This window comes from Nesoenas mayeri (genome assembly GCF_963082525.1).
Source record: "Nesoenas mayeri genome assembly, chromosome: 7".
NCBI lineage: Eukaryota > Metazoa > Chordata > Aves > Columbiformes > Columbidae > Nesoenas > Nesoenas mayeri.
The window spans coordinates 6,715,992-6,729,042 of record NC_137551.1 but is presented as its reverse complement, the minus strand read 5'-3'; positions in this window follow the sequence as shown (position 1 = coordinate 6,729,042).

Genomic DNA, 13,051 nt, shown 5'->3' with positions numbered 1-13,051 from the left:
GGATATAAGACTTTAAAATCATAACTTCAAAAGATAGTTAGAAATAAAAGAAGTATATAACCACTCATCAACATATATATCTTCTATGTAATGGCAGTTAGAGAACTGTGGTGATAAATGTGCACAATAAACTATGAAATCCCTTCACAGTGTTACAGAGTTGTAGCACTGATATTTTCTTCTCTTGTATGTAAATAGCCTATATCTGTGTTTTTCTAGTGAGTTACTAAGAAACAACAACAAAAAGGATAAGAGATGTAGTGAGTATAAAGGTAAATGTTTGAAGTACTAGCTATTGCAGCATGAGAATGATGTATTATATGTAAATATTAATCACATAAAACCACTCAGAGGCAGAACAAAATATATTCTAGATTAATTGTAAAAATTTTATAGTACTGTAAATTTTTTCAGAGATAACAGAATCAGTTAAGACATACAGATATAAGCATCAAATAATTTGAGAGATAAGTAAGTTTTTTTCCCAAACAAATCTTTGTGGCATAAAAATATGAGATCTTAAAATAACAGACAGAGATCGTAAAGGATATAAAACTCCAAACCCATGGTGAAGCTGAAAAGAGGTGTAATGTTTCAATTTTCAGCCTTCTGGAGAGGGAGGGTGAAAAATGCAAGAGGAAGAGCACAGTGTTAGAAGAGGACCATGAGATGGTGTAGAGGTGACCATGTGTAGGTCAGTATTGCATGCAGTTGAATGCAAAGTGGAATATATTGAAGGAGAATCCTTGCCCAATAATAGTAGAGAAACAGGAAAAAAAAATCATTGAAGGAGAGATACTTGGTCAGGGATAGATTCAGTAAAAAAACCCAGGTAGTCAGAAAGAATTAATATGCTATTAAAGAGCTTATCAATCTTTGGGGCAAAACTACTTTAAACAGTCTCTACTTCTGATGTAAAAACATATGCTGAACTGTGCTCATAAGCTCAAATAAAATTATCACAGGCAAGTGAAAAGCCTGCAACTTGGTCCAGCTTATTAAATTATTGAGACTCCTATCAATCCGTATTTTTTTAAGACCAAACTGGATAGTGCTTGGAGGTGGAAAAAGGAAATTGTAAAAAATCTTCAGATTCCTATATGCAAAGTGGCATTCTCATTTTATTGGGGAAAACATGCCCATCAATTATAAGGCTGCTTGATTGACCTGAGTATCTCTAGTATTCCAGACAAACTGTGCAGAACTCACAAAATGAGCATGCATTAATTCTTGATGCACAATTTGGAAGAGAGGTTTACTGAAATAACTCATCCAAATGTATGTATTTCTGAACAGCACAAATGATAGAAAAAGAAGAAACATCTTTCCAGTGACTCTTCTTGCAGTTATTTGGCACTCCAAACTGCAAAAGCATTTGATTTACTTTAAAATACCATTTTGTATAAGTTACTTTAATAGCCTATTTATTTTGTCAGTTTTTGATTATGGATCTACCCCTTACGTGGGTTTGCAATGAGGTACCAATGTACAATCATCCATTTAACAATATTCCAAGCTCTTGTTGCAAGTGGTTTGGAAGTTGTTTAGTTGCATGGCCAGATCCTGAGTTGGTTGTTGAGAAGCTCTGAGGCTCGGGCAGACCCAAACTCTCCCGTGCGTGTGTTTCCATGATTAGATGCAAAAGGGGCAGTGTGGGCAGTCGCTCTCCTGAGGCACTGTCTGGAAAGCTCGCGAAAAAGCTTCCAACTGAGCCTGTTTTCTGGAATTTTTTCTCTTTAAAATGAGAAGGGCCAATGTTTACATGTATTTGCGGCTGTCTCCATGTGTAGAGTATGTCTTTGAAAAAGCTGAAAGTTAAAAAGGAAAGTTTGAGAAATTAAAATTTAGGAAAATCAAGGCAAACTCTCGAGCCTCATCCCGATGAAGGACTACAAATTCTTCAGGTATTTAGTTCGAAAACCAAAAGCAGATTCAGGAGTGGCCATTGTTTAAACAAAACTATATAAAAAGAAATGTTGGAGTACTGGTTAAGGTCTTTCTTCCTATTTGTAGCTAACCCTTCGAGATAAAATTAGAGTAACAATAGAGCACCTGAAAGCTCTCTACATTTTTAGTATAAACAAGTAATCAAGGTACATATAAAGCCAGCACCATTTTTCCTCCAAAAGAAATTTGAAATTTCCCTTATTTATCCAGACAAAATACACCCCAAAATTAAACTATATCATATCTTCGGCTGCCTTCAGCAAAATGCCTTGAAATATGCTTTACCAGTTTAACAATACTGTGACTTTATGTGTTTCTTATTAAATAATTTTCTCTCAAATTCTTCTGATACGTTTGTTATGATATGCAGTGTGTCACTGCTATTTTAGAAGAGTCACGGAAATCTCTTTGTGGTGGTTGTAAGGAAGTTTAAACCCCTAAACTCTGACAAAATAAGGTGACACCAGCAGTTACAGGATTGATCAAATGAAGTTTTTACATCCTCATCCACATGTCAAATTGTATCAGAGGCTGTTTCAGAAGAGCAGGAAGATGGATGTTCTTTTGGAAACTTTTGCACTGCAAATCTACAGGAGAAAAAAGTCTTTTTAAAGAAACATCAAAGAAAAAAATGCTAGTCTTTGCTATTACTTTTCTATTTTATTATTTTCTCTAGTGAAAACTTTCGACTGATGCTTTCACTGACCTCTTTTAACATCTTATTTCTACCTAAAAAGCTGATGTATAAGAAAAAAGTAACTGTTGGACAACAGTAATCCTTAACTCAGTATGTTCTGTTCGGTTGCGCTAAATGACATGAACCTTAAACGTACTCTCCCTTTGGCACCGTTTTTGATCACAGCATTAGGATAGGCCTGAAATGCACCCACCTTTCTTCTCTTTGAGGTACAAACCAAAATGAAAACCTACTGTGGAATCTCATCTTGTAGTCAATGCTCATGTATTTGCTATCAGAAAGTGGGGCATGATACTATCATTATATTACTGTTTAGGCTACGGATCAGGCTGTTGTTGTAGATGCCATACAGGTTTGGAACAAAAATTAGGTTTTAGACCCAAAGACTACAAATGTTCTATGCAAATTACAAAGCAGTAGTTTGAAACAGAAAGAAGTGCAGTGTGTCCAATACACTAAGCAGAATTCAAGCCAAACTGCTGCCAGGTAATCACTCTAGTTTATAAATATGTATTCTCCAGATAGAGGCACAAACCTGCTGTGTTGAACGGATACTGCACAGAGTGCACTTTATTCTGGTAGCACCAGTGTTCTTTAGCAGTAGGGCAAGATGTTGGAAGACACATAGAAAGCTGAAACAATTTAAAGTCAACTAAGCAACGTTGTTTTTCTTCTTCACAAGTAATATGATAGATGTAATACCTTTATTTTGTGTTTAAGAGTCAGAGTTGCAGCTTGTAGGGACCCTAGAAATTCCCCAGTGAACCTGCTTATGCTGAAGAAAGGCAATGCTTCTATAGGAGCCTTGAATCAAGAAATGTTTGGCCACTGCCATCGGCATCCCAGCACCCATCACTTCTTCAGGGGTAGCAAATGGTGCTACTTGTTCTCTTCAGCAGAGTCATAAAGTGTAAAGGAGGAGGGCTTATGGGACTTCTTGAATTGTTGAACATATTGCCAGTGAGTAGCTTGTCTCTAAACCGGTGGGAAATAGCCAGTACAAACAGATGGCCAATCTTCATTCAGCTCTATGCTGTACAGCACACAACGGTTTTTTCTCCTTTCTTTTACAGCATTCTCATTTCAATCAGATTAGTGATGGGGATATTCAGAGCAGTCAGTGACTGCCTGGGCACTGCCTGGCCATCTTCTGCCAGAGGTACCTGGCCTGTTGCTTTGGATGCAGAGATGAATCCTTTTCCTCCTTTGCTAGACTGCACAAAAAGCAGAGAAAGCATCTCCTGCTAGAGTTATTGTGTTGGGATTCAGCATGTAGGGGCACTTCTGAGGAATAAAGGATGGAGAACAGACTATTAGGATATAGCTGTTTTTACTTTTATGCCTGAGGACCATCCTGAGGACAGAATTTGCATTTCTGATTGCCTTGCAAGAGAATATAGATGTTTGATCAGGTATTTTACACTGATTTGTAGGGCTTCACTTCAGATACACCTTCATGAGAAAGTGTGGAATGCAGCAGTTTGTTGTGAATGCAACCCTGTGTGTACTGCTAAGATTTTTTTTTTTTTTCCCTTATTAACGAGTGCTGAAAACATTTGATCTTCTTCCCTTTTTCTCCTTCACTTTCTAGGCCCAACACTAGCATATTAGATTCAGGTTTTAGAAGTTTGCTCTACCATATCATACAGTATTTACTTTGTGTAGTAGGGTGGACACTGTGTCCATGAAGCTGAAAAACCCTACCAGCTGGTTCATCCTGGAGGCTGCAGAATGCTCCTGGGGCAAGGAGAGGCAAAACTCAAGTTTCTCCCAGGCTGTTCTGTCAGATGCAGTCTCAGTGCCCTTGCCACGATACCCTGCCACCTGGTTCTGCCAGGTATTATTTCAGATATTTCCATTCCGGGGCGGGAGGAACGAACACCAGCAAAACAAAGAACAAAAACTGCACACAAAAACCACCAAACAAAAAGAAAAATGCCCACAGGCAAAACACAACTCTTATGTTTACCATGATTATCAAAGGAAGGAAAGATGATTTCAGCTGGATGTCATCCTTCATTTGTTGTAAATAAATCAGATGTTGGCTGCATTAACATCTTGTTTTGTTTCCTTTATTTACAGCCCAGGCTGACAGTGAACCTTTTTAAAACTTGCAATTAAAACCCAACTGCAGGAGTCTTTGCTTACACCAGGCTCTGAGCATGTCCAGGGATTTTTGTGGTTGGTGATGTTTTGTTTTGATTTTGTGTAATGTGTTGTATACCTCCCTGTGGTCTTTAAATTACCTGGTCATCAAAAAGGCATTTATATTCCTGTTAAAATAAGTGCACTCAGAGGTGCCAACAGAAAGTTATGCATAAGGATATAGTTTTATGTATGCAGGTTGCAATCTAATAAAAAAATCATTCACTTCATATTCCTAGGTTTGTGAATATTTATCAACATAAGCAAGTAGCAGATAGAGGCTGGGTGAATAAATGAGATGGTAGGGGAGGATATTATTATAACCAATAGAAGATAAATCTCCTAAGTGAAAGCAGGTTCTTACAAAATCCTAGGTAAAAGCTGTTGACAGTTTCCTTTGTGTCTCTAAGTGGCACTGACCTAAAACAGCCCCAAAAATTAAGCTGCTCAAGAACAGTACATAACAGTACAGACGTTGTGCCAGCTCCTTGCTAGTGCCCAGCAGGATCCCGTCGTTTTCTATAAAAGCAGCCGGGTGAGCTAATTTTGTGGCTAAGGAAGCATCAGCAGGCTGCAAGAAATCATCTCCGCAATATACCTGGTAAATTATTAGTATAATTAAGCAAAGCTGTCTCTCTTGGTACTGTGGTGTAGTCACAGATTGATTCGAGGCTCTGTACATAATCAACAGATGTGTCTGCAATTAGAAAGCAACCATCTCTTCCAGTAGCAAGTCAATGCAGAAGAGCTGCAGTAGTGGCTGGTATTGGGCTGTGCTTCCATTATTTTAGGAGGCACGCATGGTGTAACACACTAAACAGATCTGGCATGCAGCACAGGCTTCAGTTCTTTCAAATCACCCGCTATGTGCTATGTGAAGTCTGAATGGGTTTTAAGTTTTCATATCAATAGTAGAACAGCAAATGGTACCTGGTCAAGCATAATGATACAATGGCAAGGTTGGATGAGGCACTACCTGGGAGAAATTTTAGGATACAAAGCTAAGTCTTCAGGGGAAAAAAAAATAAAAAAAGGTTAACCCATTTGAGGCACAGCATAAATTTATAGTGAATCAGTATTTTGACTTATGCAGAACATTGCATATTTTTTCACCTGATGTTGGAGCTCTAAAGCTGGTTCATTTACAGTTTTGAGTCATTTTTTGGGTAAAGTAGATTTTAAAAGTGCTTCTATGTCAAGTGGAAAGTCTTGTGACTTGGTTTTGAATATTGCATGCTAGCTAAACCTTCATCATTAGTCTTTTCAGCTCTATAAACAGTCAGATTAATTCCTACAGAGCTAGAAATAACACTTTGGTCACCTTTGCTCACACAGAGCAGTGCTTCACTCCATATGGATTTCCTTGGAACTCTAAATCTTCCCAAAAGGGTAAGGCAGTGATTTCTGTCAGGCTTGACCTAGAGTGAATCTGCTCATTCGCTTCAGACAGGCAATAAAGGGCTGTTGGTGCTGTTCTGCTGTTGATGGTCAAGTTGTGGCTCTGAAGGACAGCATCAGCGTATCTCATTGGCATGCTTCAAGCTGAAAAACAAAACAACCAACCAAAAAAGCCCACAAAACCAGACAACAACAACAAAACAGCAAACAAAACAACAAACAAACAAAACTAAAAAAAGGTTGTTTTGCATCTGCAAACCAATACGTTGTTGTGATTTACCAACATTCGACTGAAACCGGACATCAGAGTTTTAATCTTGTCCTGCAGTTGCTTGAAGAAGGAAAAGGAGAGACAAAATGAGTCATGAAAAGGGACCAGGGTGGATGATGTTAGTTCTGTTTTCCTCCTCATGCGCTGCAGGTGTGATAGGAACGGAGAGCTCTCCAAAGATGACCTACTGAGAGCAGTAGTGTTCACCAATGATCAGAAAAATCAGATTCACGCTCTCGGAGACTCTTCTATATCTAGTAATATGTCATCTTAAGTACACGTTTATGTTGTCAGACAAGCATCCAGGAGTAGCTATCCATTTTCAGAGTGATTTTCAAGGCTTGTTACATCCTGTAGAATCTGTTTGGTCCATCAGTCAGTCTGTGGGCAAGGGAACAGCTTTATGGAAAACAAGTATTATCAGTTGCTGACTGTCTCGGGCTGTCTGGTGAAGCATCAAGTACATACAAGCACTTGGTCCAGGTATAATAGTTAGGGCAACATGCTACTGAAACTTAGAAAATCTGGGTAGTAAATGTAGCCTTTGCTTGTTTGACTACCTGATGGAAACAGGCTTTTACCAGTGGCCAGGCTGTGCGTGTGACCTGTTTTATGAGACTCTTACTGGTTTCTGTGCTGGGTGTTCTGACTTCCAGTGTGCCTCTGCATAACCTCTGGTGGCAGCTACTGCTTGTCACAACTCAGTAATAGCTCTCAATAACTCCAGCAGCTGGCAGCCTGGTCTAGAAGTCCAATGTCATTTATATTGCTTTATAGCACTTTTGCCGAAGTCAGAAGATATCAGATCAAACAAGCCTTGAAATTTGGTGGAGGCCAGAATTGGAATTTTCAAAGCTAAGAGGTTCACTCATTATTAAAATGTTCTTATGTGTAAGTGATCTTCTTCCTTCTAATTAAATACAAATACTAGAAATGTAGTAAGGTTCAAGCCGTACAAACTTTTTTTACTACCTTAATGAGAAAGTTATCAACATTTCTCATTTATTATATGGAAGCTACATAACAGAAATACTGGCAGTATTCTGCACTTGTACTTAGAATGCAAGTATTATATGAAAGAGATATTAAATAGTATTACATATTTTCTTGCAGAATATGTAGAATCCAAACTTGATTATTGGAATAATATTCTAAGCAGTAAACTTTCACTCTAATTATTTAGTAGTTCTTGTGTACTCATGTGGCTATGGCTTAACAGCCTAAGAAGTAATTTTATGAAATACAGTGAATGTTTATATATATATATATATATATACATATATATATACCCAAACACTGTAAGTTGACAAATGATAAAAATTGGACAATGTACAAAGCACTTTAAAAAATCTTGTTATTTAATGTTCAATTTAACAATTAAGTGTTTATATACGTGTTGGATGTGCTGCTACAGTAAATACTGTTTGATTTTAGTCCTTTAATCCTTTGGCCTCCTACATAGAAGTTGGCATCACATCTGTTTATGGAAGTATTGCAGATTCTAAGCTCGCATTGTGTCTCCTCTAGGAGTGCTTGGGAGTGTAGCAAATGCGTGCAGGGAGATGGTTCTTGCGTGTTACCAGATTTTTCTCTTAGCTGTGTGATGAAGATATATTAGTATTCAAGGCACAGGCTGGCTGCTTGGTGATGGTAACACACGTTGGGTCCTGGTTTTAGAGAGCGATCAGCTGGTGCAAAGTACAGGGCTGAGCTTCCATGTAGTCCAGGTCCTGTATATAAAGGAACAGATGCTCTGATTTTTGGGGCCTTTGGCAGAAGCACATGGGGGAGCACCCCTGCCCCAGCCTTCCCGCAATCCCCTGTTCTGTGCACCCAGCATGGCTCTGGGACAGCCTTCCTGGTGCTTTTGCTGCCTCTGCCCCTACATCTCGAGTACAACATCAATTTGCAATTGCTCTCTCATCTGCTTCTCCTGTGTCCTTCATTATAAGGCACAGGCCTTAGCTATAGAGTAGCATCCATCTGGGTCTCTAGTATACAAAGCCAGAATTGACGTTATTTCTTCCTCTGCAGCGCAAGGGGGTTCTTTGTAGAAGAATCAGCTTGATTGGCTCACTAGTTTTCATGCGCTTGTTTGTTTGCATGGTATGAAAGCTTTTCCTATGAATGGGAGGAACGTTTAGCTTCTGATTCTACTGAACTGAAAAGATTTCCCGTCTGTATAATTAGCCTTATTTATATGATTAGAGTTTATCCACTAATTGCTTGGGTTTTTTAGTTGGTTTTATATGTACATAGAATATTCATCAGACAGCTCATGTTGGAAAGTCAGAGATTGAACAAGATTGTTGTTTTTCTATTTTTCATGTCTCTACAAGGAAGGTATTTGTCACTGAAGCACTGAATTGTTGAATGTTATCTAAACACTACTTAATGTCAGCATATTTTCCTGAGTGACATGATGATGAATTCTGGAGAAAAAAATGTCTTAGTGAAATTTTATTAAATAAATTACCTAGTTGTGCCAAGAAATCCCATAATGACCTCAGGATTTAACAGCTGCCAAATATACCACTTAGTATTAGCTAGTCTTGAGTTATCAAATTATACAATGGACACTGCAAAAACTGCTTTCTCTGGCACTTAATGTGTCTTTTTTTTAAACCAATTTCACTGTATGTAAAAGGCACTGTCTTTTATAATAGCATGTATTCATGCTCAACATTGTTCTTCTCTGTCTCTCTGGCATGGTACAGACTGTAGTGCATCCCATATGTCTTAAACTTAGTTATCCAGTAAAAATAAAATTGTGTCAACATGCTGTTGAGAGCAATCAGACTCAGTTGCAAAAAAAAAAAAAGACAGTCCAAACTTGAATGTCATCTAGATAATTTAACAGATGCAAAATGTGAAAGATTTAATAATGAACTGTATTTTTTTCATAGAGACTTTAAAGATTGTCTATCTAAGAATAGCAATAGAATTATTATGAAAAATTGCAGAGTAGGGTAGTTTCTTTTTAGTCTGTAAGAAGACTTGTCAAGCAAAGATTCACAAAGTTAGCATAGTGGAATCTATTAAGCTGACAGTTCTGTTGCTTGCTTCTGTCAGAGAAACTGAGTCTTCACCGTGTGCCAGCCTTCGCCTCTTTGTTCTGTACCCTACAGGGTGCGCACTGGGGAGCACTGGGTAACTCTGGGGAACACAGGTGAGCTGGGGAGGCTGCTGGCAGTGCAGTGCAGCCCTGGGCTATCTATGTCTCATCCTCTGCTTGTCCGCATGTGGACACGTGCTCGTTTTCCAAACACGAGCAGCCAGGGCAGCAGAAGGGAATGCATCATCTACTTGCTATCAAGAAACAGCACATTGCTATTGAGGTTAGCTCAGTTGTATCCTGACCTTACAGGGCTGTTTGCTCAGATGGGTAGTGTACTAAAGAGCACTAGAAGGCTGAACTCAGTGTAGTTGGTTCTTGGCTTGTTAAATAACAATAAACAAATGACTTTTCAGTGCCTTCTGTCTGTAAAATGGAAGTCACAGAGGAGCATTAAGAACTTTGGGTGAAAAACGTTCTGCTCAATGATGTTTATGATGTTGTAATACATCAGTGTGCGTAGGATTAATGGCCAGGTAATTTAAAGATTTACAGAATATTCCTAACTGATGAGTGATAGAACTAATTTAGATACAGTAAGTAAAAACCAGTCATTGATACATCTGTATAGTAATGGTAATAAATACTGCTGTTATAGAATGCATAAGTCATATTGCTTCCGTGTTGTAGTCTGATTTGCATAGCTATAAATGCCCTCATTGCTCAAATAAAAGCACATCTTCTTTGTACCCTTGCCCCTGTTGTTGTTTAAGATGATGTGACAGAGTTGATCTATTCATAGCCTGACTTGTTTTCTGCTTAGGTGGATATGATCATTACGATCCATTACTGGGTTTTAAACCCCTCTAGCTTTGAGTTTTCCACTACTTTTTTATAGCCTCACATGACAAAAAGTATTTCCTCATATTCAGTGTTTTCATTTCGGAGGAGCCCAGCTTGCAGTGCTATCCCAGTGGTCATTTTTGCTTGGTAATTCTGTAGAGAAATTTTTAAGATCTAGTCAATTAATTTAACAGGATATGGTTGGTAACAGAGAAATTTTGATTAAAATTGTGACAATTTTTGGGGCAATCTCATCAAAACTGTCAGAACTGTCATTAAATCGTAACTCCCTCTGGAGTGTGTCTCTATTTCTTTTAGGGCCTCTGAGATCAGCCTTTCTGTTTTACTAGACTGAGGCTTTTCTTCTACAGCAGATAGTTCCCGAGTGGCATATCTGGCTGCAGTAGTAGTGTTAACAGGATTGGATTGAATTAAGCTTTAGCAGTTATGCTGTTCTCCAAAGAACTTCTTCGTCATAATAGAATAATTTGAAAAATTAACAAAAAAAACCCTAATGCTTAAGAGCTCGCATGAAGAACTTCTTTGCTGTCACTGTATTAACTATCCACATATATCACATCGATCTATGAAATAAGGTGCATCAGTTTTTCCTCCAAAGTCTTTGAAAGCATTGGTGCCTTGAATAGAGGCTCCAGGTTCAGACAAGCTTAAGAAATAGATTTGAATTCCTACCATCGTGGCTCAGATTAAGTGACATTTTGAATAGCTTTATTGTAATTACTCTCTCCAGTCAGACTGGATTGTCACATAAAATGTTTTAAATCCAATGAAACACAGTATTTCAGTGAGAAGTGATTGTCCTTACTGCTCTATTGCTCTTGGTAGTGTTGTGGATAGTATATTGCACAAAAAGACTTGTTTCCTCGTGGTAAAGCAGCCTTGGAGGGGATTACAGCAGCCAGGCTCCCAAACATGAACAGCTAGAGATGTGTTGTTTGAGGTACCTATTAGAAGAACGTATTGTGAGGCTGATGCCTAAAGCAGTAGAGCAGGAGGAGCTGTTTCCATGGGTGTAGTAGGTAGGTGAGTGGTAGTGTTGTCATCCTGTGCTGCTGTGACTACAAGAGCACTTTGAGTACTTTTGTCCTGTTGGAGAACTTGCTCTCAGTATAAGTTGCACGGGAATTAAACCTGTGGGCAGCTGTCATTTATGCAGACTTTTGCCAGACTATAGAAACTCCACAGCAGGACAAACTCCAGTTTCCAATCAGGATATCACAGAAATAAGGATTATTTGAAAACCAAACTTGTTCTAAAATCAGTGATGACTTGAGTATAAGTGATGCTGAATTAGAGCTTTTTAAAAGCAGTGCTGTAAGTACAGCCTCTGGATATGGCACATCCCCAATTGCCTTAGAGCTGAAATGAGCTGTTTTTGCTGTCACCCTGTGTTTCAGGTAACCCGCTGTTGCGGGCAGTTAAATAAGTCAAATCCTAGTAGGACGTTTCCTTCATCTCCTGTTCAGGGCAGTGTCTGCTGTCCTTATGCTTTCTTATTGCTGTTTGCCAAACAATTCTTTGTTTCTTCCCAGCAGACTTCAGTACACTGAGGTGCTTCGTGTCCCTCTGCCCAGCAGTGGTTTCTATTACTATTACCATTACCAGGGCACTGTGCACGGTGCTAGTACAGCTTGTTAGAGCAAAGTGATCCTCTTCCCATCACCACCGTGTTCAGGATGCCTTGAATCTCCTGGTTTAAGGCCGGAACGCTGCTGGCTTTCTAGTAGCGAAGAGTATTGATTTACATACCCAGTAAAACCTTGTAGGCATTTTTCCTTATTTAATCATTGTTCAATAAACACAGCTGGACGCAAATAAATTGACATCATAGTTAAGGCCTCGTAACAGCTCCTCTCGCATCTCCTGGGGCCTTTCTGTAGCCTCTAGGATTTTTATAAAGATTTCTTTCCACTAAAAATAACTACATGATAATATAATTATTTTGTTATAATTATTCTCATAATTAACTTTGCTATGTTTAAAACCTGAAGAAGTAAGATAGAACATACCTCTATGTTAATCTGAGGAGTGTTTCTCGTATTTCTTAAAATTAGTTCTGATTTTTATTTTATTTTATTGGTCTTTTTGATATGATCAGTAAACATCTTCTTGGCCATTGCCAAATTAAAAGAATTTTTACTTGATTTTTCTTGTACACCAGTAAAAACATCAATTACATGAATAGCAAGAAGGCACAGATGTGGATTTATGCTATTTTAAATGTGAATATGTTACATCTAATTTGCTAATGTGAATCAAACTTTGACATGCCTGAAGTGTGTAATGGAAAAAATGTATACTGTAAATTCAGTTTCTTGTCCTAGTTTGTAGACTAAGATACTGGCTTATCTATTTCCCCTATACTAATACAGAAGTTCTAGATTTCCGGTTTTCTTTTTAAATTTCATTGTCATTTCTTATGGCTATAGAACTGTTTTGCACTGCATGAAAATCTCTTTGGATTACACACAATTCAATTTATTATTCATTCGTATTTTCTGTGTAGTCTTAGAAAGCTAATTCCATTATAACAGTTTGTGAGCCTTTCTGTTTGTCTTTCTACAGCTTTGTATTTGACGAGTGGAATGGGTCAACTGATGGACTTACATGTGTAAAGATTCAGGCAAGCAAATTTCATAAGATATGTGAAATATTGACTCAAACACATCTGCTT